General features: G+C 38.8%; 1 protein-coding gene across 2 annotated transcripts in view; it reads right to left on the reverse strand.

Annotated features, from left to right (window-relative positions):
* Positions 1-18,044, reverse strand: part of KIAA1958 (KIAA1958 ortholog) — a 153,559-nt gene that overhangs the window by 124,087 nt on the left and 11,428 nt on the right. The window lies entirely within an intron of this gene.

The raw sequence follows: 18,044 nt of genomic DNA on the forward strand, positions 1-18,044 counted from the left end.
CCTAATCAGGATGGCCAGGAGTCTCTGGGTGGTGCAAATGGTTAAGTGTTGGACTACTAACTGAAAGGCTGGCTTTTCAAACTCACCCAGAGGCACCTCAGAAGCAAGACCAGGCAATCTGCTTCCGAAAGGTCACAGCCTTGAAAACCCTCTGGAGCAGCTCTACTCTGCACACGTGGGGTCGCCATGAGTTGGAATCAACTTGACTGCAACTAACAACAATTAGGATGGTCAGGGAAGGGCTTTCTGAAAAAGTGATTCTTAAGGTGAGATCTGAGAAATGCAAAGGAATCAGTCATGTGAAGAGGAGTGGGGAGCAAATTCCAGGGAAAGAGAACAGTAAGTGTAAAGGTGCTGAGGTAGGAAAGTGTCTTAATGGGTAGACAGTGCTATTTAAAGGCTGAGATGAGAAAGGCCAGTACCTAAACGTGTTAGTGCCCGAATGAGTTCAGTGCAAACACCTCCCAGGCTTGAAGAAATAGCTTTAACTTGTTTAGCACCTCCCAGAGATGTACAAAGGGGGATTCCTTTCTTAAAACCCATGAAACCACTTGGATAAAGTTAATGATCAGGATGGCACTGGGAGAATTTATTGACAGGGATACATCAGAATAAAGAACAGAAAAGACAACTTCCACCTCTCCCACCCCCAAGCACCCTAATAACAGTCCCTGAATTCCTCTGTCCTATTCTTTCTCTTCTGTGTTCACCCAGACCCAGTAAGTTGAGGGTCTGTTGTATTTTGGTTATACACTGTAATACGTTTACAAAATGGCTATAATAATTAAGGACATGATGTGGCTTCCCTCATTCAGAGGAAATAAAATTGTGGGATCTTATGAGGATTAGAAAATTACATAAAAAAGAAATATGTAATAAATTCTACTTCATATAATGGGGACTACACAAAATTACTTTTACATATGAATAATTGCAGTAATAAACACCGATAAAGCAGGAGTAATGGCATCATTAGGAACAGCAAAATAACTCAGGCAATGAAAAGACCACTGGTGGTCCACAGAATCACTCTACTTCACCATTACTGGGAACATACCATTATGAATAAATGAAAACCACAGGAAATGCTCATTTTCTCAAGATTTGTATGTTTATAGGAAGGTCAACTGCTGCGGATTCCAGAAGATGTTGTTGTTTCTATGATTTATAGATCTGGGAGGATGGCCAATGGGTAACTGATGAGAAATGAGAGCAAAGGAAAAAACGAAATGTGCTAAAATGTCAACTCATAGCCAGCAGAGTAAAAACTTTCTCGGATTATTCAGTATATGGGACACCTTCACAAATACATTCACTGATGAGACCGTCCCTGACGCACACCAGTTAAAGAGCTAACACGTATTGAGCCTTATACACAATGTGCTTTAATCCCCTGTGGAGGGAATTCTGGGGAGATAAAAGCACATGGCAACTGCCCTCAAGGAGATTGAGGGCCAAAGATGGTAAGATTTGTTTAGGATATAAATGAGGATTTTATCATTAAGACAATGTTATAAATAAACTGATGTGGTCCTTGGGCCACCCATAAAAATCTCATTTAGCCCGCTGCTAAATGAACCCTAAGGTTCCAGGGCATTACCAGGGTCATTACAGACTTGCTGACCCTCTTCTGAGCTGTCTAATAAGGCAACCTCTAGCCACTGTGGCTATTTAAATTTAAATGTAAAATAATTAAAATTAAATATAATTAAAAATTCAGTCTCTTACTAGACACGCTTCAAAATGGTCAACAGCCACACTGGCTAGTAGCTATCATGTTGGGCAGTGAAGAAAGACAGCATTTCCATCACAACAGGAAGTTCTACTGGATAGCACTGCTCTATAGCCCTAAGAAGGAAGGTTTCTTGCTTTTCTACAGTATCATAAATTAGTCTCAACACCCTCTTCATTTTTCTGTTCCTTCATTTGTCTTTCCCATTAGTGCTTCTGTGTCCTCTGTCATTCTCTTATTTATAGTATAAGTTTGTGGATGTTAATTTACAAAAGATGCCCACAACTCTTACTGTGTTTCTTATTTAGTGCTATTATAACAGAAATACCACAAGTGGATGGCTTCAACAAACCGAAGTTTATTCTCTCACAATGTAGTAGGCTACAAGTCCAAATTCAGGGCATCAGCTCCTGGAGAAGACATTCAGGGTGTCAGCTCCACGTGAAGTCTTTCTCTCAATCATCTCTGGAAGGAGGTCCTTGTCATTCTTCCCCTGAACTAGGAGCTTCTCAGCGCAGGGATCCTGTGTCCAAAGGACGAGCTCTGTTTTCAGTGCTGCTTTCTTGGTGGTATGAGCCGCCCCTCCTTGCTTCTTTCTTTTCTGTCTCAAAAGAGATTGACTTAAAACACAACCCAATCTTGCAGAATGAGACCTGCCTCATTTACATAACTGTCTCTAATCCTGCCTCATTAACATCATAGAGGTAGGACTTACAACACATAGGAAAATCACATCAGATGACAAAATGGTGGACAATCACACAACACTGGGAATCATGGCCTAGCCAAGTTGACAGATATTTTGGGGGGACATAATTCAATCCGTGACACTGTATAAAAGTTAGCCCAGGAACAATCTACCCACTGACTTGGAGTATAGAGTACCAACTAGGTGGTAGCAAAAGCATCAGGCATATGCTACTGCTTTATCAGACATGATAAATAATGCACAACTAATACAAAATATCAATTTCATTCTGTCTCTAATTACTTGAGATTATACCACATCCATTATCTTATCTCCAAGTGAAGGTACTTCTGCTCAAAGCTATTGCTAAACACTGAATTAAATTTCCTTGGTAATGATATGCACACAGCATCTTTATCTACCTCTGTGTTTTCTATTTTCCATCTTAAGTATTTTGAAAATGTAAAAGCAATTTAATTTGCTGCCTTCTTTCTACTAATGAATCTAATCAATCAAGCCAAGAGTAGAAAGTAAAAGTGCTGTTTTCAACTTCGCCGTTTTTCCAAACACACAAAACTTAAAAATTCCTTGATCATAACTAAGATGACATATCACCAAGGGGACTAAACCACCTTTCTTCTATTATACTGGTTCACTTCCTGCAATATTCTCTAAGTAGGAACAAGAGACAAGGCGATGTATTTATATCAGCATTTACTGAAATACTAATTAAATGCTGTAACAGTCCAACCAATTACATGGATGCAATATAATTACATGAAACACAATGGGGTCAGATTATTACCATAGTGTTGTTTGTTTTATCAGAAATAAGTTAGTACAAACATATCTTTGAACTCCAAAGGGTACACCAGCTTTTCTCACCGTTATGACGTGGAACAATAATATGTATGTGCTGGAAACAACCCAAAGAACTGAAAAAAAACAAACCAAATCCACTGCTATCGAGTCGATTCCGACTCATAGCGACCCTATAGGACAGAGTAGAACTGCCGCAAGGAGTTTCTAAGCAGCACCTGTTGGATTCAAACTGTCAACCTTTTGGTTAGTAGCTGAGCTGTTAACCATTATGCCACCAGGGTTTCCAAAGAACTGAAGGATCTGGAATTTATCGTCACAATCGCCATGTCTATTTTGCCTCTCTTACACAATTATTTATGTATTCAACAAATACTCACCAAGCTTCTATGTACCAGGTACTGCGCAAGGCAAGCTTAAGTATAGTAATGTCCAGAAGAGTCATAAGGATTATTCAAAGCGACAAATTCCTAAGAGCCATAAAGTCATTTATATTTTCTTCGATAAGGCTCCTAGTTCGTGAAATTATATTAAATACTGGTGCATACAATGTCCTGGTGATAACCAACATGTAAAATAAGATCATAAAACTTCCAAGTGGATCCTCAAAACGGTCTGGGAAGCTATGAGCATGACTTCAGACACCATAAACATCTAATCTGTATTAAATTTCACGTTAGCATGATAACTGCATGGATTAATAAAAACTACATGATGGGAAAAAAAAAACTGTGATGTTTTATAAAGCAATCAACAAGAAAACCATGAATTAATAACAGCAAAGTATCAAGTTTGTTCAAAAAGTCAATCAATGCTGATTTAAGGGTTTCCCTCCCCTCCCAGTTCACCAAGTATTTATTTAGTTCCTACTGTGTGCTTAGTGGAAACCCTGATGGTGTAGTGGTTAAGAGCTACAGCTGCTAACAAAAAGGCTGGCAGTTCGAATCCACCAGGTACTTCTTAGAAACCCTACCGGGCAATTCTACTTTGTCCTTTAGGGTAGCTATGAGTCAGAATCAACTCCACAGCAATAGGTTTGGTTTTTAGTTCTTATATGCTTAGTACAGAGCCCTGGTGGTGCAGTAGTTAAGCGTCTGGCTGCCAACCAAAAGGTCAGCAGTTCAAATCCACCAGCCACTCCTTGGAAACCCTATGGGGCAGTTCTACTCTGTCCTATAGGGTCGCTACGAGTCAGAATCGACTCCATAGCACACAACAGACATTCTTCAGCAGTGGTTAAATTACTTGAAAACAGTTTATTCCTTTGGGTTCTTTAAGCTTGGATAGGCAGGACTAGAGTAGTGTTTAACGAGGGCTAATTTTTTCCTACCACTGAGTACCCTCCTGAGTACTCTGCACCCCACGTACTACAAGCTTTTTCCATTCCGACTGCTGGGAACACAAACAATTTTCAGCCCTGTGTGGGTCTGAAGGTTTACTCCTTCTGCTTCTCCTATCTGGTGATTTTCTCCCCAGCCTCAAATAGTTTCCTCATACACATGTGCAGATCAGTACTGAGCTAAACACTTGAGGGGACACTGTGGAGCTCCAGGATTCTCTTTGCACAGCTCTCTCCTCTTTGACACTCTACCAGAGAACTCTATAGTCACCTTGGCCTCCTAAGCTCTCAACACTAGCTTGTCAACTCAAGGAGACTGCCAGACTCTACCTGAGTTCCCCTTCCCTGCACCACAGCCTGGAAATCCTCTCCAGGTAGTCAACTGGGGCAATCACAGAGTTCACCTTATTTGTTTCTTGTCTCTCAGTGATCACTGTTCTTCACTGCCTCACGCTCAATGTCTTCAAAACCACTGCTTAGTATATATTTGTCTGTTTTTTAAATTGTTTCAGCCAGGATGGTTCACCTGGTGTCTCTTACTCCATCTTGGCCAGAAGCGTAAGTCTAATGCATTTTTAAGACAATATTTTACTACAAGGCAAGTAATTACAACAGTCATGTATATTTTTTTCCTTACTCTTCTACAAGATTCATACTTTTGTCATAGCCATGAGGCAAGGTTCTTGAGCACTACATGAGTAAATATAGGTATAGAAGGAAAGGAAGGAAGTACAGACAACAGTTGAGGTTATGGACTAGGAGATGGGACTCCGTATTTTACAAAACACTTTCATACATTTACCTCTCATTTCACGTTCTGGTCAACTGTAAGGCTAAGGTGTTAGAGACTTTAAGTTACACTGCACAGATATTGAGAATGGTTCACAGAGGTCAAGTGACTTAACCCAAGACTAGAGAACAACTGAGGAGGACTTAAACTCAAAACTTTTAATGCTAAATTCCTTGCTGTGGTAGACAATTCTAAAGCCCAGAAACACTGGTACTTTGAGGCACTTAACGAAGGAAAAACGCCATGCTCTGGAATCAATCAGAGCTATCTCAGAACTTATCTCACTGACCTACCACCTTTTCACTGTCCCACATGCCCTGTCACGTACTCATTTTATTCCTCATGCAGCTTAGATTTCACGGCCCATCATTTAAAACAATCCATTGTACACACTCAATTCCCTCATCCTTTTCTTGCTTCAACAAAGTCATCTGGCCAAACCCCAAGTCTGGTTAAAACCAGCTCTGCTTACTCTGTGCCTATGTCTGCAGCTAAATGTGGCTGGAGAGAAACATAGTCTAATGACGGTTTTTCACTTTAAATTTAAGACTGCTAAACTCAAGGTCCTCAGTCCAGCCTGGTAATTGTACTTATCTCTAGTCCAGCGGTTCTCAAACTTTTGTGTGCATCAGAATAACCCAGAGGGCTTGTTAAAACACAGATGCCTGGCCCTCACCAGAGTTTCTGATTCAGCAGGTCTGGGAAGGGGCCCAAGAATTTGCATTTCTAACATATTCCTAGGTGGACTGGTGCTGTTGGTCCAGGGATTGCATTTTGAAAATCACCACCCAAACCCATTCATTTTCCCACTTTCTTAAGTGAGCATCTCTTTAAATTTCCAGTACCTTCTGCCTCATCCTCACTCGCACTAAGGAAATAGAAACAATCAGAAGATAATTTCTGTATGTTCCCAATACAACATCTACTAACTTACCTCTCTGACCTCATCCTCTACTTGGTCACTCTGTTCATCTACAACATCCTCCTTGCTCTTCCTCAAACATACCAACATTGCCCCTACTTCAGGGATTTTGCACTTGGCTGCCTGGAATACTTTTCCCCCAGATATTTGTATGATTTGCTCCTTCACTTCCTTTAGATCTACTTATGTGTCCCCTCAGTACAAAGGACTTCTGAGACCACCCTATAAAATTGAGCAAACCTCCCCACATATGCCTGGCATTCCCTCGCCCCTCTACCTTGAATTGCTTTTCTCCATAGCACATGCATAATTTGCATCGTTGTTCATGTGTTTATTGTCTGTGTTTAGCCATGTGGAGACTCTGAGTAGAAGGAAGGTAGAGGCAGCCAGATTCTCTAGGATTAAAGAGTTAGTGATGAGAGCACAGACCACACATGCCATCCATTTATCTGAGAGATCTGGCTGTGAAAGAAAGGAGAGAAGTAGGAACAAGAAGCAGCAGGCTCAAAGCAAAGGCTTCCTCAGTACGCTAAGGCAGGGAGAAGGTACACAAGGCCAGGGCCAGTGCAAAGACAAAGTTTAAACACGCTGGATATTGAACAGATACGTAGGAAACAAGGTTGCTTAAAATATCTGGAACGAACAGGGTTAATGGACACTGGATTTTTACTTTTTTTAAAGGGAACATCTACTAAGAGCTTACTATATACAGAGCACTGTGGGAAACTGTCCACACCTATTACCACATTTAATTGAGTTAATCCCCTCAAAAAAAAAACAAAACAATTGCCATGGAGTCAATTCCAACTCACGGTGAACCTCATGTGTGTCAGAGCAGAACTACACTCCACAGGGTTTTCATGGTTGTGATCTTTCGGAAGCAGATCACAAGGGGTTTCTCTGAAGCCCCTCTGGGTGGATGTGAATTACCAACCGTTAAGTTAGTAGCCCAGTGTTTAACATTCTGTACCACCCAGTACTCCTTTCGACAACTCTAGTAAGTAGAATTACCATCTAGGCCTTTTTCTGCAGATCCAGAGACAGCCTACTGACACATTTACCCACTATAAAAATACCATACAAGTTTCTCCTCCCAAGCAGTTTTGACCCTCCTTTCTCCCTTAACCTTCTAACCCTACAGGGCTCTCCAACTTCAGGACCTCATATAGTCAAAAATCAGATCTCAGGAGCAAATTTTGAGGATGGGGCTGAGGTTATAAAGGAGGTTATAAAGCTCTGCCCACACAGGTCATCAATAACTTAAGCTCAGAAAAGCCAGAAGCCACTCTGACTTACAAAAACCAACCCTGTGTTAATGGACTGCACATACCTTCACACCAGTTCACCCTTATTGAGCTCTCAGAGCTATTTCAAATAATTTTTCACCACAACAGCTGCTCCAAATTCTTCCCATTCTTCTTAACTGCCCAATTTCAACCTTAGTCCCTGCAGTTTCAGCTAAAGACCTCATTCACAAAAAACATGAAGGAAACCCAATAGAAAATGTTTCTACCTCCTCTCTACTTCAAACTTTCTTACTCTTAGGAATATTCTTTTCCTCTAACCCATCACTATTCCCACAAATGGCGATATCTGTAGGGCTTCCTTTCCAACATTTGTATTCCTTTTTCTTGCATTATCTTACTCACTGACTAAACACCAAAAAAAAAACAAACTCAGTGTTGTCGAGTCGATTCCGACTCATAGCAACCCTAGGACCTCCAAAATAATGGTGATAACAGACGCCCTTATCTTGTTCCTGATTTAACCTACAGGGCTTCAGCGTTCCTCATTTGGACACACCTTCAGTGTTTCTCCATTAAGAAAGTGACTGGCTATTGGCTTCCGAAAACAATGCTTATTTTACATGTCTCCAAGGTTGGAACTCAGTATCCCCTTGTTCTGTTAGAACGACTGCCTCTTGATCAACGTACAGGTTCCTCATGAGCGCAATTAAGTGTTCTGGAATTCCCATTTTTTGCAATGTTATCCGTAATTTGTTATGATCCACACAGTCAAATGCCTTTGCATAGTCAATAAAATGCAGGTAAACATCTTTTTGGTATTTTCTGCTTTCAGTCGCGATCCATCTGATATCGGCAATGATATCCCTTGTTCCATATCCCCTTCTGAACAAGGGGATGCTGAGTGGTTTAAAGTGAAAAGTATGAGTCAGGGTTGCATCCTTTCACCATACTTATTCAATCTGTATGTTAAGGAAATAATCCAAGAAACTGTACTATATGAAGAATACACCATCAGGATTGGAGGAAGACTCATTAACAACCTGAGATATACAGATGACACAACCTTGCTTGCTGAAAGTGAAGAAGACTCGAAGCACTTACTCATGAAGATCAAGGACCACAGCCTTCAGTATGGATTACGCCTCAAATTAAAGAAAACAAAAATCCTCACAATTGGACCAATAAGCAACACCATGATAAACAGAGAAAAGACTGAAGTTGTCAAGGATTTCATTTTACTTGGATCCACAGTCAACACCTATGGAAGCAGCAGTCAAGATCAAACAACATATTGCAGTGGGCAAATCTGCTGTGAAAGACCTCTCTAAAGTGTTAAAAAGTAATGATGTCACTTTAAGGACTAAAGTGTGCCTGACCCAAAAAAGCCATGGTGTTTTCAAGTGCCTCATATGCATGTGAAAGCTAGACAATGAATAAGGAAGACCAAAGAAGAACTGATGTCTTTGAATTGTGGTGCTGGTGAAGAATATTGACTATATCATGGAATGCCAGAAGAATGAATAAATCTGTCTTGGGAGAAGTACAACCAGAATGCTCAGAATGGTGATTCTATGTCTCACGTACTTTGGACATGTTATCAGCAGGGATCAGTTACTAGAGAAGAACATCATACTTGGTAAAGTACAGGGTCAGCGAAAAAGGGGAAGACCCTGAAATGAATGGATTGACACAGTGGTTCCAACAATGGGCTCAAGCAATAACAACAATTGTGAGGATGGCACAGGACAAGGCAGTCTTTCATTCTGTTATACACAGGGTCGCTATTGAGTCCGAAATGACTCAAAGACACCTAACAACACGAATGGAGCATCCACAAGGAGTCAGTTCCAGGCTCGTCTTCTTCTCTATGATAAAGCTTATTAATACACTATTCAGCTGACACTGACAGAGGATTAAGACAAAAACATCTACATTAACACCCTCATGCTTTTTTTTTTTTTTCTTTTAAACCATATATTCTTTGTAGGGACTTTAATCACAATGCAGATACTTGTTGAAATGCATCTTCTTTATCACCAAATAATATTTTTCCTGTAATGGCTTTAAACGCAGGCTATGTTTGCTTATTTTGCATAAGGACGATTGAAGTGAATAGCCTATAAAAGTGAAAATTTTAAAAGTGGAACCATATAGTTTAACTAGTGACCAGCAGGTCAAAACAATCTAAAAATCTTATCAGGAAAAAAATAATTAGGCAATCAGCTTTATGGTATAAACTAGCCAACAGAAAACTGATTTCAAAACCAATCCGCAGATGTTTAATAACATATATTTTTATGGCATGGTTTTCAGCTGTTTCACCTTCGAGCTAAACTGAATCAGATTTTTACCACCCTTATGGCACTGAACATACGCAGGAAGCAAATGCAATCTATCGAAGCAGAAGCAGTGTTGCATTAAAGGGCTCAATTAAATGGTGGAATGCTCCTTGTAAATTAAAGCCCTATTGAATAACCATCTTTCATGCAAATTATCTTTCTTGGGGTGTTCCAACAATATGTGATCATCACAGCAGCGGCTTCAGTACATGCTTATTTGTAATGCTTGACACAATGAATTCTCCCTCTTCATTCCCTTAGAAATGAGAATGAGAATTTCAACTTTTTAATTTTTCCTAGCCAGACTGCCTTTGTGAATGCACCAGTAGTGAAACTCTATTTTTCCATAACCTACTGTGCAGAAGAATGATTTAACCAGATGCACACAACTAGTACCTTTATCAGAAACAATAAATTAAATGGATTTAAGAAAAAAAAATCATATCATTCCCTCCTTCCTCAAAAAAATAAGTTTTCCCTAGAAGCCTATCAGGCATTAGGGGGTCCGTATGTTCCCTGACATTTTATACAAAACTGTGCACTGCATGTGGAGATATACATTTTCTGAGAGTCCAAAGCTTTTATCTGATTCTCAAAGAGGTCAAAAACCCACAGAAAGATTAAGAGTTGACAAGTAAAGCTAAAAGATACAATACCTCAGGATCATACTTTGATCTTCCAAGTCCAGAAAGTCTGACTGATATCCAGTTAAATAGATATTTAGTTCTCTTGGTGGTATTGATGCACATTTATCACACTGAGCAAAGATTCCTACGCAAAAGAGTCAAACTAAAATATGCTATCAGAGTCACTACTTAAAACCTAAAGAGAGATTCCACACATCCTTCCTGAGCATTCAAGATTAATTATATGCACATGATGTAACAACCTAAATCCTGAAAAGAGTAGCTGGCAAGGCTGTTATAAGGGAAATCCAAGTCATATGCCACTCGTTGGACCAGAGCCTTACATACCAGCAGTGAGGCTAGTTCAGTGTTACAATTTCATGCTTCATGAAGACCTCCGTAAGCGTATGGCTTCCTTTCCCCCAAAGCGCTTCTAAATTCCTTAGCTTAACTATTAACTGAATTATAAATATTGAATTGCATTTTAAAAAAACTTTCTCAGGGGTCTTCCCACTCACTTTAATCTAATGAATTAGGAAAATTCCAAGTGGCCTTCAGGTTCAATTAAATACCACAATTGCTACAACAGCAATGTACTAATAAATATGTAAGTATCTGAGTCCTGTGAAGACATCACGAACAAAACCACCGCATTTCTAGTTAAACCCAGGTTCTATTCAAAATTAATGTGCCCATAAAAACCCTAAGTTACAACTCATGATTCTTCAAGAAAGGCAAAAACTTTCTTATAAAGCTGGTGTGGCACCTATGTTTTAAAAGAAATAAATAAAAAGCAGCAGCAGCAACAACTTGAGCAAATAAAACTTTTGAAGGCTTCGTACTTAAAACAACGAAGTCAACATTACAAAAAGATTTCAGACTTTTCCCAGTAAAAATAGAATCTTGTGCAATGCCCAACTATTCACACCACAAAACACATTAGGGACACATATAAAATCATCCTTAACAAAAAGAAATACCATAAAGAAAAATAAATCTAACATTTATCCTGTCCCATGTTTCATCGCAAGGCAAACTCAGCAGGCCACTGCCCTAACAAACTATCACAGTGTTTCCCCTGCTGAAACAAACTACATTTTCTCCAAAATATGACAGCCATCTGTGAAAGGTTTTTGGCAGAAGTGCTACAACAGCACATGATCTGAAACCGCTGTGCTATTTAATTAAGATGATTAGCCTCAAGTGTTCTTACTGAGTGTTACCTATGAAGTCGAACTAGAGAGGCATATATAAACTTTAAATTACTATACACAATTCAAGGATTTGTTGAACTGAATTTTCTCTGATATCTAGTGTTCAAATACTCTCCCTTCTAGATATTTAAACCTCAGTAACAATTGCTCCTATTTCCCTGAAAATGTACCCATATTAATTCACTAAATACTCGTAACAATCCTATGTGGTACTTAGTATTATACCCATTTTATAAATGAAGAAATTAAAGCACAGACAGGCTACATACTAATAAGGGCCAGAAACAAGACAAGATTTTAATTAACAGAGACAGAGACAAGATTTTAACCCAGGAAGCCTGAGTCCAAAGTCCATGCTCTTAACCTGGACACCAATCAAAAGAATTCATTATTGGCACCATACTTGCTACAGTGGTTTTGGCTCTGACAAGATTTTGATAAAACAGATTTAGGTTTCATTATTCACAAGGATTTTCTTTTTAAGTTAAATATTAGGTGAATTATTAATCACCGAAGTGCTGGATTCAAAGGTGATGGAACAGACAAACACCCATAAAAAAGAACTGGAAGTCCAAGATCCTTCACTTCTCCACATCATTTCCGCAGCCACGAAATCAGGGGATTAAGGTAGATAATCTCTACAGTTCCTTCCAGTTTGAACACTGGAAGATTAATCATTGAAACCAACTATTCCTTAAATGATTTAAGACACTGCTGCCCACCAGCAATAGGTCATGTTACAATCAAATGAGGGAAGATCTTAAGTACCTGATTTTTAAGGCATTCAAAGACATAAATACGCAAAATCATTTGGGTTTTTAAATACACTTTTTATTATAAAATATAGCCAAATTACAGGAAATGTGGCAAAAAGGAAAAAAAAAATCACTCATAACCCCAGCACATTAACACTGCCAGCATTTCAGAATATCTTCTTCCAGTCTTTTCCTTATGCAGACCTCCACATGACCATCATCATTAAGCAGAGGAAAGAAAGGAAAGCGAAAGTGCATTCTTTTTTGTTTCCTACTTTAACGATTTATAACAGGTACTTTTCCTTTTGCCGCAAGTCCTGATGGTGCAGCGGTCAAAGAGCCCAGCTACTAATCAGAGGGTCCGAATGGAAGGCACCACCCGCTCCACGGGAGACAGATGTGGCAGTCCGCTTATTTGTAAAGACTTACAGCCTTGGGAACCCTCTGGGGCACTTCTATTCTGTCCGACAGGGTCGCTATGAGTCAGAACTGACGCGACAGCAGTTTGGTTTTACTTCATGTTGCCACAAGGTTCTACATGACCGCACCTCCTCCCATTACCTCTCCAACCTCATCTCTTGCTACTCTTCCCTTCCTGCCCTTTCCAGCAGCTCTTCACTTTCTTCTTTCTTAGAACACAGAAGGCATATTTCCAACTTTGGCCCTTTGCACTGGATCCTCCTTGCTCCTCCAGTTTCCCACCCTCCAAACACCTGCCTGTCTAGCAATCTCACTTGTTGAAGTCCTCACTCAAAAGTCGCTTTCTCAGTGAAGGCTTCCTTGGCAACCCTGCTGAAAACAACAAGCATCAACTCTGCGACATCTCATATCACTCTTCCTTGCCTTTTTTTTCCCTAAGCATTTATCACTTACATGTTATTTTATTGTTTACTCTCTACCTCTCCTATTAAAACTAAACTTCTGAGAGGGTAGGAATTTTTGTCCTTACTGATTTCCCAGCACCTAGAAAAGTATCTACCACGTAGCAAATGCCCAATGAACGTTTGCTACGGGAATAATCCCTATAATCATCACTTTTAAATTGCTATACACTTGGGACCCTCATCCGTTGCTAGTGGGAATGTAAAACGGTACAGCCACTGTGGGAAACAGTTTGGCAGTTCCTCAAAAAGTTAAACATAGACAGTGGGATGCAGACCTCAAATTCTCGTAAAAAGACCAGACTTAATGGTCTGACTGAGACTAGAAAGACCCCAAAGATCATGGTCCCCAGACCTTCTATTAGCCCAAGACAGGAACCATTCTGAAAGCCAACTCTTCAGACAGGGATTGGATTGGACTGTAAGATAGAAAATGATACTGGTGAGGAGCGAGCTTCTTGGCTCAAGAAGACACATGAGACTATGTGGGCAGCTCCTGCTGGAGGGGAGATGAGAAGGCAGAGGGGGACAGAAGCTGGCTGAATGGACACGGAAATACAGGGTGGAGAGAAGGAGTATGCTATCTCATTAGGGGACAGAGCAACTAGGAGTACATAGCAAGGTGTGTATAAGATTTTGTATGAGAGACAGACTTGATTTGTAAACTTTCACTTAAAGCACAATTAAAAAAAAAAAAAAAAAGTTAAACAGAACTACCCCATGACCCAGCAATTCCACTCCCAGGTATACACGCAAAAGAACTGAAAGCAAGAATACATACAGAAACTTGTATACCAATATTCACCGAAGCATTATTCATAATAGCAAAAGGTAGAAAATCTGAACGTCCATCGACAGATGAATGGAAAAACAAAATGTGGTATACCCATATAACAGGATATAACTCGGCCATAAAGAAGTCCTGATACATGCTACAACATACACGAACCTTGAAAACATTAAGTAAAATAAGCCAGTCACAAAAGGATAAATATTGTATGACCCCACTTACATGAAATATTTAGAACAGACAAATGTATACAGATCAAAGCGTATTCGCGATTACCAGGGGTGAAAGGGAGGGTTACTGCTTAGGGGGCACAGAATTTCTGTTAATGGCGATGGAATACTCTGGAAACAGACAGTGGTGATGGTTGTACAACATAACGAACATAATCAACATCACTGAATTGTACATCCAAAAAGTGTTGAATTGGCAAATGTTTTGTTATATATATTTCTACCACAATAAAAAAGGCTAAATACTATAACACCAAGTGTTTATACCAGGATTTATCTAGTAACTCCCCTACTGACAGACATACTGGTTATTGTCAGTCTTTTACTCTTCTAAATAATGCTCTCATGCAGGAGTCACCAAGCCTTTTCTGGAAAGGGCTACATGGAAAATATTTTCTGCTTTACAAGGTCTCTGTTGCAACTACTCTGCCATTGTAGCGCAACAGCAGTCAAAGACAACAAATGCTTGTGGCTGAATCTGGGCCACAGCAGGCTGGATTTAGCCTATGGTCCCAAACCGCTGCTTTATTGAACATTTCTGTGCATGTATCTTTTTCCATCTTTTCAATGAGTAAAATTACTACACGAATGGGTATGAATATATTTACAGCTCTTGATACATTCTAATTACTTCTGCAAAAGATAATCATGAGGAAGTGGAACACTGGAACACTAACACATGGTTGGCAGGAATATGAATTGGTACACTTCAAAAACTGGCAGTATCGACTAAACCCGAATATATATACTCTAGGACTCTGCAATTCTACTCCTAGGAAAAGATCCAAGAGAGATGCATCCATACAATCACAAAAGACATGTATTACAATACTGCTTGCAGACAGGTCTATTCCTAATCATCAAAAAGTGAAAACCACCTAAATGCCCATCAACAGTAGAATGGATAATTGTGGTATAGTCACACAATGGAATACCAAAAAGCAACAAGAATGAATGATCCATAATTATATGCAGGAATAAAGATGAATCTCAAAAACATAATATTGAACGAAAGAAGCCAGACACAAATAAGTATATATTTTCTGATTCTATTTACAGAAACTATAAAAATGAGCAAAACTAATCTGTTGTTGGAAGTCAGAATATTTATTTTCCTTCTGGGGAGAAGAGGAATGTTCATTACTGGAAAGGGCATAAGGGGTTGCTTCTGGGGTGTTAATAATGTCCTGTTTACTAAGCTGAGTATTACTCACACATATGCAATTTATAAAAATTCATTAACTGTACAATACATGTACTTTTTTGTACATATATTATACTTAAACGTTTTAAAAGGAAAAAAAGAATACCACCAATATTATCAACAGCGATATATGTGAGAATAACTTCCTTCCCTCCAATTCCCTCACTAGCAGTAGGTACTATCTTATTGTACATCTTTGTTAATTTGACAGGATTAAAAAAGTATCTCACTGTCATGTTAATTTGTGTTTAATTACTAGTGAGGCTTAACATTCCTTTTTTATAAATTGTCCTTATTTTATCTATTATTCATTGGAGTTTCATTTTTTTAAATAAATTATGAAAACTAACCATGATAAAATATCATTAAGACATCAGGTCTTTGCCTATCATATGATTGCAAATATTTTCTCCAGACTATTGGCTTCTTTTTTAATTTCACTTTTATTAAAGAAGTTTAAGCTTTTATACAGCCAAAAAGACTGATCTTTTTATCAGTGTATCTTTCTCTCCAAAACCATTATACAGAATAACATTCTTTCATTTTCAACAAAAATATTGTTTCTTTTATGTAATGTGTAAGGACATGCTTAATTCTCAGACAGGTAGTATGCTTTTAGAAAAACAAAATATTTATTTGGAGATTAACTGGAAGGCATCAACTAAAAAGGTATTAAGTCAAGTCTATAGGATAAATCTTGACATGAAATAATTTTTAATAGGAAAAGCTTTAAACTCTTGAGGCAATTATTTCATTAATGGAAAGTGCAGATTTTATACCTTATCAGTGGAGTATACTCTGGATGTAAACACATCATTAGAGAAATGTAAATATTCAGGAACTCTACTTTGTGGTAAGACTTTTGCCTGACATAAAGAAGACAGCCAGTTGGCCAAAAATTAATTTAAATGCCCTGGTGGCACAGTAGTTAAGGGCTCAACTGCTAACCAAAAAGTCAGCAGTTCAATCCACTAGCTGCTCACTGGAAACCATACGCGGCAGTTCTATTCTGTCCTATAGGGTCACTGTGTTGGAAACACCTCAACAGCAATGGGTATATACACATCAAGAATACACACATTCATCAAATACAATCATAAGCAAAACAGACTGATAGGCAGAATATATTTACAAGAATATACTTAATTTCATTCAATATACTCACATCCATTGAATATATTTTTTAAAATATTTGTAAGAAGACTAAACCATCAAACAATCTTAGCTTTCAAAAGGAGAACATTCCTTTCGAAAATGTTGCTCTAATCGTTTGCAGTCTTAAAAGCCTGTGAGCAGCCATCTAAGATACAACACTGGTCTCACCCCTTCAAGAGCAAGGAAGAATGAAGAAAACTAAAGATACAAGGGAAAGATTAGTCCAAAAGGACTAATAGATCACATCTACCACAGCCTCCACCAGACTGAGTCCAGTACAACTAGATGGTGCCCGGCTACCACCACCGACTGCTCTGACATGGATCACAACAGAGGGTCCCAGTCAGAGCCGGAGAAAAATGCAGAACAAAATTCTAACTCACAAAAAAAGACCAGACCTACTGGTCTGACAGAGACTGGAGAAACCCCAAGAGTATAGACCCCAGACACCGTTTTAGCTCTGTAATGAAGTCACTCCTGAGGTTCACCCTTCAGCCAAAGATTAGACAGGCCCATAAAAAAAGACTAAAAGGGCACACCAGCCCATGGGCAAGGACTAAAAGGCAGGAGGGAACAGGAAAGCTGGTAGAAAGGGAACCCAAGGTCGAGAAGGGAGAATGCTGACTTGTCGTGGGGTTGTTAATCAATGTTATAAAACAATATGTGTACTGTTTAATGAGACCCTGGTTTGTTCTATAAATCTTCATCTGAAGTACAAGAAAAAAGAAAATGTTGCTCTGAAGATAAAATGGGAATACCTTTAGCTAAAATTTAACAGAAATATTAAAAGCCTGTTTAAACGATATTTTGATAAATCAGTGAATTTGATGGATTTGTCAATTGGATGGATTGGGTGTTTCTTGCACTGATTATGGGAAACTGGCCTAAAGGTGCAAAATTTCGAGGCCAGAGTTTCAGACAATTTTCCAGGGAGGGAAAAAAAATCTTGAAAATAAACCTGTATCTGCTTGGGTTCATCCTGATGCCAGAAAAGAATTCCTTTGGCAGATTTACAAATGCAAATTGCTACCTTTACTTAAATTGAGCAGACTACATTTGGGGAACATTTTCATTAAAAACAATTAAATTTTAAGTTTTGTTCCAGGGAGATAAACTTTAGTTATATAGGAAAGTCACTAATATAGAGCTACTTGTTTTCTGAATATGCCAGGTAAACGAGGTAAATTACTGGATCAAAGAGTCATGGAAATGTAAACAACCTGAGTAATTTAGAAAAGAAAGTCCCTGCAACAAATATGTATCAGCTTATTCCTATGTTATAAAGCGGATGAACTAGAAAAGCTGTTTACAAT

This window comes from Loxodonta africana, chromosome 9 (assembly GCF_030014295.1).
Source record: "Loxodonta africana isolate mLoxAfr1 chromosome 9, mLoxAfr1.hap2, whole genome shotgun sequence".
Classification (NCBI taxonomy): Eukaryota; Metazoa; Chordata; class Mammalia; order Proboscidea; family Elephantidae; genus Loxodonta; species Loxodonta africana.